Genomic DNA, 15,471 nt, shown 5'->3' on the forward strand with positions numbered 1-15,471 from the left:
GTGTAGGAGCTTCCCCCGTCCCGAGCGTCAGCCCCCCCCTGCTCCACATTGGCGGAAAATGAGACACAGGGAGTAGGTGCGATGTCAAACCAGGACTTGTTTCATTTATTAATGGAAGGAATTAACTGAAATAATGAACAATTGGAAGGTAAATTTGAAGGGAAAATAAAAGGCATCACTGACCAAATGAACTAAATTAAGAAGGGAATAACACAGGAACTGGGGGAACAAATTGATGGAATAGAGAAAAGAATGGAACACCAAATGTAGAACAGACTGGGAGAATTCAAGATTGCAATGGCTTATTCGGTTTAAAGAACCGGAGGGACAAATTGCAAGGTGGCTTGAGAAGCTGCAGCAGCACAATTTCACTCTGCGCCATCGGCCTGGCAAAGCACATGCCAATGCAGACGCTCTCTCTCGGCGACCCTGTTGGCAGTTACCGTGTAAATTCTGCAACAGGCAAGAAGCCAAGGATTCAACTGAGCATGATCAAATTGATGCATGCCGACATGCAGTGAGAGTGACCTGGCGAACTTTGCCACAGGCCCACCTGGATTGGGTGATGTGAATTGGCGAGAGAGCCAAAGGAAGGATCCCATTTTGGGCCTCCTTTTTCATTGGCTGGAGAAGGACAAAAGACCTTCTTGAGAAGCGATTGCTCCACACGGAGCTCAAGTAATGGCCTATTGGGCACAATGGCAGATGTTGGATTTGAAGAATGGCCATTTGTACAAGAAATGGGTTGCACCAACAGGTGATGTAGCTTCCTGGTTGATCGTGGTACCGGACAAATTGAAAGAAGTGGTAATGGGGCACGTACATGGGATTAGGACAATGGGACATTTGGGCATGGCTAAAACTTTGGCAAAATTGTGGCAGAGGTTCTATTGGGTGAATTCAGGCAGGGACATTCAAAATTGGGTGAGATCCTGTGACCTCTGCCACGGTAAGAATCCTGTGACCTTGTTGATGTTCGGTTGGGAAATGCGTGTCCCCATAGATTTGTGGATGTGACCGTCACCAGAGGAACCAGCTGGAATATCTGTGGAAAGATACGTAAACAATTTGAAGAAGAGCATGGAAAAGGCTCACGTGTTTGTGAGGACGCAACTTGGCTTGGCTTCCTCGCATATGAAATTGAGGATGTAGTCTTCAAAATTCAGATGGGCCCGCATGCCTTTCACATACCCTATTCATGCATGCCATTCCTTAAGAATACACATACCCTATTCACAGATAGTCCACAGGGATAGATTGAGTCCCTACCTGGGTCTGGGGGGGGGGGCTCCTGGGTGAATTGGAAGGGTGTGGGGGAAACTAAGAGTGGTGGATGACACCCTTGGACCCGACCAACCGGTGACTACCTGCACTTAAGGTAAGGTGCCTTGATGCTTACTGTCCCAAATGTTCAGTTTTGCTGAGAAATTGGGACATGGGTAACTAGGATGGGAGAGGGTGAGAGGGACCAAATGGTCAGCAAGTGGATCACTTTTTATAACCAGAATTGTTTCGTTGTGTTGGTGTCTTATGTGTCAAGAATTGAGTTGTTTTTAGAGAATGAATGTGGAATATAACATGTATGCAGACCATGGCAGTCGGGACACAATCACCAGAAAGTCCGTGTTTGCTTCTAAATCTTGTGTCGCAAACCCATCGCTTTCTGTATTCACATTACCCGGTCAAACACAGCTGTTGCTGGACTCTGTCTTTTTCTCCTGACAAGGTGGAGAGCTTGCTGTCAAACCTCGATTCAGATCCTGCAACCGGTCCAGATGGCATCAGCCCACGTGTCCTAAAAATGTGCTCTGCTGCTATTGCTCACCCTCTCTCAATTCTATTCACCCTCTCATTTGCTCAAGGTCATCTGCTATCTGCTCGGAAATCAGCAAACATCACCGTTCTGCATTAAAAAGGTGCAAAAACAGATCCCTGTAACGAGAGACCAATCAGCCTTCTCCCAATCATCAGCAAGGTTATGGAATCCATCATCGCTTCAGACATTAAATCCTTCCTCTTCACCAATGGCTTGATTTCTGATCATCAATTTGAATTCAGACCAGGTTACTCTTCCCCGGATATGCTGCTTCTTCTCTCCCAACAATGGATGGACGTCCTCAATGCCAGACATGAAATCAGAGCCATATCCCCAGACATATCGTGTGCTTTTGATACAGTCTGGCACCCTGCCCTGCTCATCAAACTCTCTTCCGATAGTATCAAAGGCCATCTCCACTCATGACTCACAGAGTTCCTCTCCTGTTACAGTCACCGTGTGGCCCTAAATGGAGTTCTCTCATCCCCTCTTCCTGTCCAGGCTGGAGTTCCTCAAGGCAGTGTACTGGGCCCTGTTCTTTTTCTGGTTTTCATCAATGATCTCTCTGACTCTGGAAAATCCCCTTTGTCTCTTTGCAGATGACTCCACCCTCTGCCGTACCATCTGTCATTCCTCAGACCGGCAAGCAGCAGCTTCTTCACTCTTTGCAGATCTGGATAAAATTACAAACTAGTCCAACACGTGGAACATGTCTTTCAATCCGGACAACTCTTTCACTCTCACTATGTCTCTCTGAAAGGAACGTTTGGAACCCCCTCCACCCCCCTACCCCCCATCTAGTTTCTCGACAATCCTCTTGAAGAAGTTCTTTCATTCAAGCTTCTGGGTCGCACTATCTGCCATGATCTTTCCTGGGAAAGCCACATTTCCAAGCTGGCCTCAAAAGCCAGTCACCGACTGGGCATCCTCCGGTGTGCAAAGTCCTTCCTTTCACAGATCTCCCTTCCACAGATCTCCTCATGTCTCTGTTCCACACTGTTTTTCTGTCCCTCTCACGCCCCTCGTCTCCTCCACTCACGAGGCTCCCTCACTGAGAGAATCTGGTGAGCAAGATCAGTATCAGGAAAACGAGCCACACCTGAGCTCTTGACCACATAGAAAACTTTCGTCCACCGCCTGATGGAGTATTGCTCTCCCCTCCAGGCTGATGTTCTCGCCTCTCACCTTTCTTGGCTTCACGCTGTGGAAATTAAGGCATTTAGGATCATTGGTATCTCCTGCGATGAGGTTGAGTCTTTGGGTCTCTCACCCTCTCACCGTCGGCAGGTGGGTGGTCTCTGTCTTCTCCCATCTCCTCTCCGGCCTCGCCCCCCCTGCTCTGTCTGAGATATGTCCCCTCCCCCCCCCCCCCATATTTCAGCAGGGTGCTCAAGGTCTGCCAGCAACCCCCTTCTGGTAAAACTACCAAAATCAAGAATCACTGCTCACCTTCACCCTTTCATTCCCCTTTTTTTCCCCCCACCATTGGAACAAACTCCCACACTCTCTCCAATCCCAGTCTTCCCTCCAGGTCTTCAAAACAGCTGTTCACCACCATCTCTTTTCTTCCCCCATCCAAAACCACGACCTTTTATACCCCCCGCTAATCAACCACAAGCCCTCCTACTTCAAATTCCCTGCTTTCCTTCCTGAAAGTCCCTGTAGTGTCCATCTTGTTTACCCTGTGAACTCCACCCCATCCCTCTCCCTTCCACAGATCTCCTCATGTCTCTGTTCCACACTGTTTTTCCGTCCCTCTCACGCCCCTCGTCTCCTGCTCCCCTTGTTGTACTTTCTGTGTGTTAGCTCTGATACGAGCCTCGATGGTGTATTCAACAACAACAAAAAAAAAAAAAAAATGAATGTGATCACTCATTCGACAAAACAGTAGCAGACAAGTTATGCATGCCATTCCTTAGGAATTGAGTAATTCATTTTTCGCCCCCATTGGACTTTTATGAGATTGTAATTATGGATTTGGTCTCCATTTTCGTGTGTGTGTGTGTGTATGTGTGTGTGTGTGTGTGTGTGTGTGTGTGTGTGTGTGTGTGTGTGTGTGTGTGTGTGTGTGTGTGTGTATGTGTGTGTGTGTGTGTGTGTGTGTGTGTGTGTGTGTGTGTGTGTGTGTGTGTGTGTGTCTGCGCGCGCGCATCCGCAACCATATCTCGGACATGTTATGACTGATTTTATTCGTATTTGGCACAAATACAACACATGGTGGTGTACATAGGCACATCATTTTGTTTCGTGATGCGTTCAAAGATGGCCTACTGGTGGCCATTTTATTTCTGGTCTTGCACCCTCTTCTCTCTAGTCACCTCCACACATTTGTTCCTCTTTTTTTCCCCGCCTGTGGATCCAACTTGCGCATTATCTTCAATCTCATTCTTCCCTCCAGGTCAGGGGTCAGGAACGTTTTTGACTCAGAGAGCCATTAAAGCAAAATATTTGGAAATCTATTTCAGTGAGAGCCATATAATATATTTTAAGACTGAATTCAACTAAATGTGAGTATAATAAGCCTCTGAATTTATTCTTTTAAATAATGTTGTTATAATACTCACCATTAATGGGACTTCTGGTGCTGCATGGATTTGCTGATGGCTTTGTAGTCTGGTTGGTACTTGGTGAGGTTAAGCTTCATGCAAGCGTTGAGGCTTTCATCCGTTAGACGTGATCATAGGTTGGACTTGATGTTTTTAAGATGTGAGAATGACTGCTCACATGCATACGTAGATCCAAACAAGGTCAATACAGCAATACTCACACGCTGCAGTGTGAGGTATGTGACAGGAAGCGCGTTCCAAGTTTTGATAATCAGCTGGTCTTCGGGTTGAAGTTTTTTCATTTCTGTCCACATGTTCTTGCTCGCCAACTCTGCTTTCTGTCGTGCGATTCTTTCCAAATCTTCATTCAGTGACTTGAACTTATTCACCCACATGTCTGAGGCCTTCAGGTCAGCCACTTCTGCTTCAAAATCTCTGACGGAGACACCAGGAATGTAACTCAGGTCGGCTGTGTTCAGTGAACACTCGTTTGGATGGGTGATGAACTTAAAAAGATGAGTGTGCTCACGAAATTCTCCAAAGCGTGCTTTGAATGACTGTAGGAGACTGGATGTGAAGCCAGCTAACTGGTGGAGATCAAAGCTTTGAGTGGGCTCACTTGCTGTGCATGCATCTTTAAATTGTCTCAGTTTTTCAAAATGTAGTAAACGACCTGTTTCAAGATCCATGATAAAGAGCTCCAGCTTGTTTTCAAAAGCAAACACGGCTTGTTGAAGGGATAACACTGTATTTCCAATGCCTTGCATTTTCACGTTGAGCTGGTTCAGATGTTCAGTCATATCCACGAGATAGTAAAACTTGAGGAGCCACTCAGTTTCGGCTAGCTCAGGATGCTCAATCCCTTTCATTTCAAGGAAAATCCGGATTTCGTTCAGGCAAGCCGCAAAACGGCGAAGCACCTTCCCTCTTGACAACCAACGCACATTGCTGTGCAAAAGCAGACCGTGATAGTTATTTCCAACTTCATCCAGCAGTGTTTTAAACTGGCAAGCATTTAAGGCTCGGGCAACAATAAAGTTGATCACACGAATGACCAGCGACATCACTTCGCCAAGCTGCCCATCACACATCTGAGCACAAAGTGCCTCCTGGTGTAGAATGCAATGGAAACTTAGGATGGGTCTATTTTCATGTTCATGGAGAAGCGCCACAAATCCTTTGTTTTTCCCCACCATACACGGCGCACCATCAGTACACACCGAGATAAGTTTATCCATTCGTAGATTTTTGTCTTGAGCGAACTCCATGAAAGACTTGAATAAATACTCACTTCTTGTGGACCCTTTTATTGGCAGAACAGTAAGACTTTCTTCGCGCAGTGTATCACCAGCAGCATATCTTGCAATCACACTGAACTGCGACAAATGGCTTACGTCTGTTGACTCATCCAAAGCCAGGGAAAAGAACGGCGCTGTATTTATGTCCTTCACTTGCGTTTCCTCCACTTGGTTTGCCATCATGATGGTACGATCATGAACAGTTCTTGCCGACAGAGGCATGTCTTGTATCCGTTTGATTATCTTGTCTTTGTTCGGAAGATCATCAAAAAGTTCATTGGCGACATCCAGCATGAACGTTTTTGCATACTCGCCATCTGTGAATCGTTTTCCGTTCCTCACTATTGCTAAAGATCCAGCAAAGCTGGCGGAATTATAGTCACCTTGCCGGGTCCATACGCGGAGTTGCTGCTGGCTGGCTTGCACCCTGCTCAGTAGCTCTTGGCACGCTTTCTTTCTGCTGTCTCCCGCAGGGTATTTTGATGCAAAGGTAGCATGGCGCGTGTCGAAGTGCCGCTTTATATTCGACCGTTTCATCGATGCAAATTAGACACACCACAGAACCTGCTCTCTCCACAAAGGCGAATTCTTCGGCCCATTCGTCCTGAAATGTACGATACTCCTCATCTTTTTTTCTTTTCGCCATCTTCTTCGTCGAAGGGTTAGCTTTGAGCAAATGAGAGAGAGGGAGATGTTGACCCAAGTGAGTCTGGCTGGCCTGCGCACGGGCTGACATACTCGAGAGGTGCGGCGCGGCCGGCCGACTCTGGGATGCTGTCGCCTCAGCGGTGGCGCGTGATTGGTCGAGATGAATTCCGTGACGCGTCTCGGCGGCGGCACGTCATTGGAGGAACCGAAATCACGAGTCGCCTCAGCAGTGGCGCGTGATTGGTCGAGATGAATTCCGTGACGCGTCTCGGCGGCGGCACGTCATTGGAGGAACCGAAATCACTACTCGAGTCGGCCGCATGACTGGACGAAACAAAAACCGCTTCAGACAATTCGGAGGTGTTTTTTCTTCTCTCCTTCTGCCAAGTTCAGCCCTGCACGTGAATGAAGCACGACACCATTCAAACTATAGGTAAAGCTTCTGCGAGAAATATTGGGCTTTCCAAGTTTCAAACTCCAATTTTATCTGCGAGCCAGATGCAATCATCAAAAGAGCCATACCTGGCTCGCGAGCCACACGTTCCCGACCCCTGCTCCAGGTATTCAAGCCAACTGTCCGCCATCCTAAACCATGATCTTTTTGACCGCCGTTAAATCCACTCCCCTCCCCAAGCACACCTCCTTCCAAATTTCCAGGATTTCCTTCCTGAGAGTGTCCTTCTGTATCCATCTTTTCTAGCCCTTGCATCTTCCACTCTGCAGCATTCCTCCCCACACCCATGATTTGTCCAAGTCGCCTATTTTGTCCTTCAACTCTGCTGTTGGCATTTCTTCCCTCTTTCTCAGGTCAGGTCAAGTACGGGAGCATGTGCTGGAGCAGCGCGTTGCTGCGTCCACTTTCCGCCAGGACGCCAGGGGCCTCCGTCTGACCATCCCCAGGCAGATGCCTGATCTTTCCCCATCTCCTTGAGATGCTGATCAACCTGCTGCAACCACGAGACACATGGACGGCTCATTGCCCTCCTCCACTCACGAGGCTCCCTAACTGAGAGAATCTGGTGAGCAAGATCAGTATCAGGAAAACGAGCCACATGTCCATACAGCCGCAGCTGATGCTCATGGATTATGCAGGTAACAAATCTCATTTGAGTCTCTCTCACCAACCACTCGGACTGACCAGCGATAGTCAAAGATTCCCCGAAGAGACCTGGTACCAAAGGAATTAAGTCTCCATCTCCGATCCTTGGTCAGAGTCCAAGTTTCACATCCATAGAGCAAGATTGGAAGCACCAAGGACCTGAAGACTCGGACTTTCATCCTTCTGCACAGGTACCGACAGCACCAGACCCCATGATCCAGTGAATCCATGACTCCCCAGGCCTGACCCAGACGTCTGTTGACCTTCGGCTCACAGCCAGCAGAGACATGAATATCACCGCCAAGGAAAATGAATCTCTCCATGACCTCAACATCCTCACCACAAACAGGTCCAGACAAGATAGCAACATTCAAGATGTCATTGAAAGCCTGGATCGTAGTTTTGACCCAGGAAACGTATAATCCCAGTGGCTCTACCTCAGTACCTCGACGGCCCCCAAAAGGATATCCAGAGTCTCTGCAAAGATGACTGCATCATCTGCGAAATCAAGGTCAGCTATCTTGACATTCCCAAAAGATGCACCGCAGCTTGATCTCACCGGCATCCTCCTCAGAATACAGTCTATACAAGCGCTGAAAAGTGCGGGGGCCAGTACACACCCCTGATGAACTCCAGTAACAACTGGAAGTAGTAAGTCAGAGATGGTACCACCACATCTCACACCACACTCAGTACCAGAGTACAGTCAGAGACAAGATTGATCAGTATTGGTGGCACCGCTCGAAAACCAAGAATCCTCCAGAGGGCATCCCGATTTACTGAATCTACCACTTTGCAGAGATCAACATAGTCTACATGCAGCCCCCGCTGAAGCTCTTGTCTGCGTTTGGTGAGGACCCGAAGGGCAAGGATACCGTCAATTGTTGATCTCTTTGGTGTAAAGCCTGACTGCTCTGGGCGCTGGTGCTCAAGCAGATTGTGGCGAACCTTTTCAAGAATTATCCGAGCAAAGACCTTGTCCAGCGTCACCCCTCGGTAGTTGTTACAGTCTTGGTGATCACCTTTCCCTTTCCAGAGAGGGACAACAAGGCCCCTCTTCCAGTCATTTGGGATGATGCCTGTATTCCAGGCAGAGCACAGAACTGCATGCAACGACATGAGTACAGCATTTCCACCAGCCTTGAGAAGTTTAGCATGGATGCCACAGATCCATGGAGCTTTACCCCTTTTCAACCGGTTCACCACAGTCTGTGTTTCTACAAACGAACGTGGTTCACAGTTGATTGGAGGGTCAGCAGTAGGGATAGTAACACCCCTGACATCCAACTCGACAGTTGGTGGATCAGCCTGGTACAGCCGCTCAAAGTAACCGGCCCAGCTGGTCTTCACTTCGGACTCCTCTGTCAAGAGCCCACCACCCTCCGCTCCAACTGCAGTACACCGAGGGATGGGCTTGGAGGAATGCAATGCACGAATTCCCCTGTAAGCAGGACGAGAATCACTTGACCACAGGTGATGCTTTACCCCCTCACAGATTCCTCGCACATAGGCCTCCTTGTCCAGCCTTAGTGCACGTACAGTTTTATGCCTCAATTAACTGAACAGCTCAGCTCTGCCATTCAGCCTGGCCCTGTGACTCTGGTCAATGGTATCCAGTGTCCCTTGAGAGACAAAATTCTTCTTCGCCCTGTGGTGAGTTCCAAGACATCCACCGGCAACATCAAGGATGGTGGTCTTGAAGGCACTCCACAACTCTTCAGGATTCTCCAAAGCAGCCAGACCCCCAAATCCCCACTCGGCCTGTTTGCAAACTCCTCAGCTACCCTCTCATCCTTGATCTTGCCAACATCCAGCCTCAGCTGGGATGGTACCATTCTCCTGGGATTTAAGCTGCAACATCAGAGTTGCTACAACAAGCCGGTGGTCGGTATTGAGGAACTGAGCACTCCGGTAGACCCTGCAGTTCTGGATCATCCTCCAGCGACCATCAATGAGCACATGGTCAATCTCCTTTGCCACACCACCAGCATTGGAACACCAAGTCCAGCAATGAGCCTGAGAGTACTGAAACCATGAACCAGCCACCCTCAGTCCATGACTTCTTGCAAAGTCAAGGAATGTAGTGCTATTCTGTTTCACAGTTCCAGACCCATGGGGACCAACACACGTCTCATAACCATCCCTAACAGTTCCAGTCGATGCATTGAAATCGCCCATGACGAGAAGAGTATTTCACCTGGGGCACTGATCAACCACAAACTTGAGTGTGGCATAGAATGCGTCCTTCACGGTGTGATCACTCGCCTCAGTCAGAGCATAGGGAAATGACACCCTCAGTCAGAGAGACCAGGGAAATGACACCCAAGGAGTGACGAATCCTTTGCTCATAATACTGTTACGAATTTGGAATTCAATTGCACGCAACATACAGGTTCCCTAAGTCAGCTATGTCGATAAGTGCATGTTCCCTAGGTAGCTCACCTTCCATTGTTTAAATGTTCAGAGATCGATTAGATGCGCTGCGGATCGATTTAATAGTTAGGGAGCGAAGAACGGAGACGTCCCTCCCCCTCTTCTGCGAAGAGGAATAAGAACCCTGCTGTGACGTCAACAACTCCCTCCCACCCGTGGTTGAGCGGGGGCTGGATCACAAGGGCATGAGTCATGCCGGGTGCGGGGGAGGGGGTAGGAAGGATAAAGGGGAAATCCTTTCTTTGTTCGTGTGGGAGTCCTGTGGTAGGGCTGAGTTCGTGGGAGTCCCGTGGTAGGGCTGAGTTTGTGGGAGTCCTGTGGGAGTCCCGTGGCAGAGTTCGTAAAGAGTCCCGTTCTGAGTCCCGTGTGCACAGTTCGTGTGCTGAGTCCCGTGGGAGGAGTAAGCTTTTTTCTTCAGAGAGGGCGGTCGTTCAGCAGGCCATCGGGTCCTGCTTGGATTGCTTGGCTTGAGGCCTTCGGAAGCTTTTTGCTTCGGCTGGCTCAGTAAGCTTCGGCTGCTGCTTTGTTTTGGAAGGAACTTGAGCCGGTTGTTCGGCACGAGCTGCAAGTGGAGGCTTCTTCCTCTTCTTCCTCTTCTTCTTGGTTTGTGGAGCTTTTTGTTCTCCATTTTGTTTCCCGGCTTGGTGCGACGCATCGGCCTCTTCTTGGAGTTGGATCTTTGGGAAGCCACGATCAACAGGAAGGATCGGCGCCTCGTCTCACCGGCACGTGTTGAGAAGCGCGGGAGGATTTGCGGGAGCTCGGGAAGGATCGCAGCGATTGGATCCAGCTCACTCTCGCTGGAGCCTGGGTCCGGACAAGTTGAAGACCACACTAGGTGGAAAGCTTCGAGTCAAGCTCTGAGCTTCAGCTCACCTGTCCTCCGATCTGGAGCTCGTGATTAAAGGCCTCAGCCACCATTTCGTGCGTGCGTGCGTGCGTGCGTGCGTGCGTGCACGCGCGTACGTACGTGTGTCCGTGGGCCCATCTCATAAGTAGGAACTGTTGTAAAGTGTAAATGACTGTACATAATAAGTAGACGGTTGTAGTTCTTTTGTCGTGCTTTTGTTGCTTGTATAATTGCATACGTGTTTTGCCTTATTTAATTGCATATGCGTTTCATTATAATAAATGTCCTTGTGTAAATGTAAACCTGCTCGTTGCGTCCATTCCCTTATTGACTGAACATTTCGTGTGTTGGGAGTTAGAAAGCCGTTGGTTTGCCGTAATAGGGGGACATTTGGACCGACGGTTCTCGGCGATTACGCCGCTCGGAATCGCGCACGGACAAGCTCGCCTCGGCGGTTTGTTCCGTACGAGTTCCGTCGAGGGTGGAATACCCCGGTAGTTGGATCACGTTGGTATTTAGGTAAATTGAAGATTGGCAATCGACCCTACCCCACGTGATCTGCCGATTGGCGTATTTCGGTTCTTGTACAAGGACCCGTCGCTCGGAGTTATCTGGGCGGCGATCTACATTCCGGGCGATCGGTCGGGCTGACTCGACTTACGGCTCCGTTCAGAGCGGTCGGTTGGCGGCTGACCCCCCGGCCAGTAACAATGCGCTCGTTGACCGGTGTTACCTCAGTTATCATTGGAGTCGGCTTATTGGACACAGCTCCAGCAACTCCTTGGGTGTGGTAACCATCAGAGTGACCAGACCAATAGTAGGTGGAACCACCTGCCATGATCTCGCTGCAATCCTGTCTCCGAACCTCAGAAAGTGCTGCAATACTGATGTCCAAATCGGAAATATTCTGGAAATACTCAAGTATTCTGGAAATACTTGAGCTCATATGTTAACAGAGACAGGTGATCATCCTTTCCTCGGGAAAGGACATTCCAGGCACCCACCCAAAGGGACCGCCTCGGGTTAACCCAAGGATACCGCCATCTGGTTGTCGACATGTCTTTCTGCTGTTCCTTTTGTTCTGTTGCTTCCCGATCCATTCTGTGTTCTAGCTCTTCCACAAACCTTTACTCTTTATCCAAAAAAATCCAACTTTAATCACCTGGATATTGTCCTTGTTATCGGCAGATCTACCCTTTGAGCAAATCACCTTTAGTTTGTCAAAAGCCTTTGATGTCAAATCTGTTTGTTATTATATGAGGTGCTGCAAGGAGGAGTGATATAAGGGCCACATCGGCCATTTTGGAGTTAATGCCATATTGCACTATTTTAACCCTTCCCCGATCATCCGAGCCTATCATCATCATCATATCATTAAAAAATGTCGCTTGCATCACTCCTCGCCGGGCCTCATATCCACAAGGGATTTCTGCAGATTAGATTCCCCACTTGCCAAGCCACCATGTTCATGGTATAGCATTAGGGTCCAGATCAACCAAGCCAGAATGATCAAGGTCATCCAAGCCAGCATCAATTCATTAAGCATACAGATGAACTTTTTTCTGGAAATATTTTGCACATAGTTCCTCACTGTGACCTTGCGAGATTGTCGTGCTCTCGAAAGCTTCGAGCTTCATTCATTGTATGTGGTTTCAACCAAAACATTTAGAGAGGCCGATGTTATTGTAACACTAAATATAATGACATTGGTTTATTTAATTACTTAAATAACACCAACTCTGTTTTCTGTCTTTTAGCAGAGTTGTCCTTGAGTTATCGTTTCAACTGGACATGTGTTGCGAATTTCTGGACGATTTGAATAACAACTGGGTGGCTTTAAGTCAATGAATGATGAAAACACGAAATCACACGTCCCAAAATGCCTGCATACCCATCTTGATTATTTCTATGCAGATCGTAGCAGGGCACGATCACATTGATGGTACAAGTATGAACTCGCATATGTAGCAGGGGAATACTTGAAGAAACAGGTGAAGTTTCTTCAACACCCCTGTAATTTTTCGATTTTCTACAATAACGAACTGTATTACAAGATCAACCTTCCTTCTACACTCATTTAATACTTAAATACGCAAAAGTACCAAAATGTGCTTTCATCTATGTTTTAGAATCACTGGACACTTGTGTGTGTGTGTGTGTGTGTGTGTGTGTGTGTGTGTGTGTGTGTGTGTGTGTGTGTGTGTGTGTGTGTGTGTGTGTGTGTGTGTGTGTGTGTGTGTGTGTGTGTGTGTTTCGTTAATGCACGCTTATCATTACAGCCATAAACTAGAGAGTTTATAGAACACGTGACCTGCGCTGTCTTGAGGAACAAGGACATGTGCGGGGTCTACGAGCAGCAAATTTGATTGGTCGTGATGATGTAACATGTCGTAATATTTTATCCAAGTACTCCTAAACGGAAGGGTTTTGAAATTGCTAAAAAGGTGATTTGTGTTGTACATCATTCAATTGAAATAAAATAAAGATTTTCAAGGTCATAGGAAATTTTTTTTGGAAGTTTTCCACTGTTAATGCAGCGTCGGTTTTTATTTTATTTTATTAGTTTTCCATACGTGTTGTTGATGTCCTTTATGGTGTTCTTAAATACAGTAAGTTTCCCGTTTGGAATGATTTTCCATTTTGTTTGACTGCCAGACAAGCAAACAGAGTAAAAAAAAAAATTCTATATGTCTTGCTCCTCTCTGCGTTGGCAATGCGTGATCGGGACGAATTCAGAGCCAAAGTTGTGTTAAACTTCAGGTTTGTTTTCCCGTTTGTTTTCAATATATAACAATCAATTGACATTAAGTTGTTCCTTGATCATAAACTGATGTTTGTAGATAAAAGACGGACAGACAGAAGTGAACCAATTGCTCAACCCTGCTTTTCGCTTCGTGTGCTCAGGGTAAAAAAACTTTATGTTGAAAATGCTGGTGTGACAAATGCAAAATATCCTTCAATCCTGAAAAATCTGTCTCTCCTTGACACTCCGGATTGGCAAACAAACTCTCCGATCCATTTCCATGGTCAACCATTGGAAGAGGTTCAATCTCTTGAAAGTTGAACTCTCACCATAGCCACGGTCTCTTCTGACCTGACCGTATCACAAATATGACTTCCAAAGCAAACTACAGACGTTCCATTCCAAGTTACTCTGCCATTCCAAGTTATTCCTTGAAAAATCAGAACTACTTTGTCGACAAGTCTTTTACCTGTAGCATAAATCTTGTAGAATTGAAGCCTTTCAACTATTGGTATCTCCCATGATAAGGCCTAAGCACAAGGCGTGTGTCCATCGCATCATCACATTCTGTCACATCCCTGGCCGAGTCACACCAAAGACTTTAAAAATGGTACCTTGCTGCTTCCTTGCTTGACGCACAGCATTAAAAAGGGATATAGCATGGACACACAACCTTAAGGCCCGGTTACACCTTGACGTTTTAGCCAGCGATAGCAACGTATTAAAATGTATGTAAAACGATGGCTTACGTTGAACTTTTGATGTTTTTTTTTTTTTTTAAGATTTGGACGTATTCATAGCGACTTGGTCTTACGTATAACGCATTGGTAACGGACACAGAACGTTTCGTTGTGTTATAGATAACTTATACCAACGAATGCTGAACCTGTTGTCGGCCTACACAACCGATGCCCAACGATAGTCTAACTTAGGCATAGCGCGTTGCACGCATCGCCGACGATGTCGTGACGTAGCCTATTAAAAGGCTGACGCACAACGATTCGAATCATAACTGCCGTAGAAATGGAAGGGTTTGGAAATTTGAAGCGTTTCTTCTGAACGTGTTAAAACTCTCAAACTCGACTATTTTAAATAGACGCTGCCGATGGACAATTGGAATCATAGCCAAGCTAGACATCGAAGTGTGAACATCCTCGTCATGCCGAAGAAAAGTTTGAAGAATGCTGCAAATAAGTGTCCTGGCCGTGGCCATGGACGCTGACGCAAGGACGATCCATTATACCGACGTCTTTCAGCCTATGAGTAACTTAAAAGTAACGTCTGTCGATGTGTGGCAACGATCGCGTAACTTGCCAACAACACGTTAATCATAGGTTAGAAATAAGTTTCGGGAACGCTAAACATTACCTCGGCGTGTCTCAACTTATGATTAACTTACAAGTAGCATGTGTTGACGTCTGTCAACGATCGCAGACCGTGCATACAACTTGTGGCCAGCGTAGCGGAACGTGTGAGTCATACGCCGGCATACGTCGTGAAATTTCAAGCATGAAAAAATTTGAGGACAACCAAAAAGTACAACGTTTAAAGCCAGCGTACAACGACGTATGGCAGTGTTTTTCAGCGTGCTCTCAATGTTATCAAAACTTACCCATAACGTATTCAACGTGTGCCAGCGTTTTAGAAAAAAATTTCAAAAATCGGCATACGTTGGCTAAAACGTCAAGGTGTGACCGGGCCTTTAGGTTGGCAACCATTCCTCACGGTTGATGGGCCTAATGGCCACCTCCTGTGTTGATATACCTTGTAAGGTAACTCGTATTGTGTCACGTGTCTGTCATGTTGAGTATTCTACTCGTATATGGTCCGTTGCATGACCTTGTTGATTATATAAATCGTGTGATACGTTTTTTAAAAATATTTTGGCCTGATGCTATATTTTATTTTTCGAGACGAATAAGAAAGTGTACAAAAGCCTGTATATTAGTATATTTGTGAAAATGTTGCATCATTTTGTGGGCCACCCTTGGCTTAGTGATATTGAATTGGCGTAGAAATATATACCGGAATTAGGTAG

At 47.0% G+C, this 15,471-nt stretch overlaps 1 protein-coding gene across 2 annotated transcripts in view; it reads left to right on the forward strand.

Annotated features, from left to right (window-relative positions):
• Positions 1-15,471, forward strand: part of PRDM5 (PR/SET domain 5) — a 139,694-nt gene that overhangs the window by 12,657 nt on the left and 111,566 nt on the right. The window lies entirely within an intron of this gene.

This window comes from Eptatretus burgeri, chromosome 10 (genome assembly GCF_056783735.1).
Source record: "Eptatretus burgeri isolate ZD-2024b chromosome 10, Ebu_testis_v1, whole genome shotgun sequence".
Lineage (NCBI taxonomy): Eukaryota > Metazoa > Chordata > Myxini > Myxiniformes > Myxinidae > Eptatretus > Eptatretus burgeri.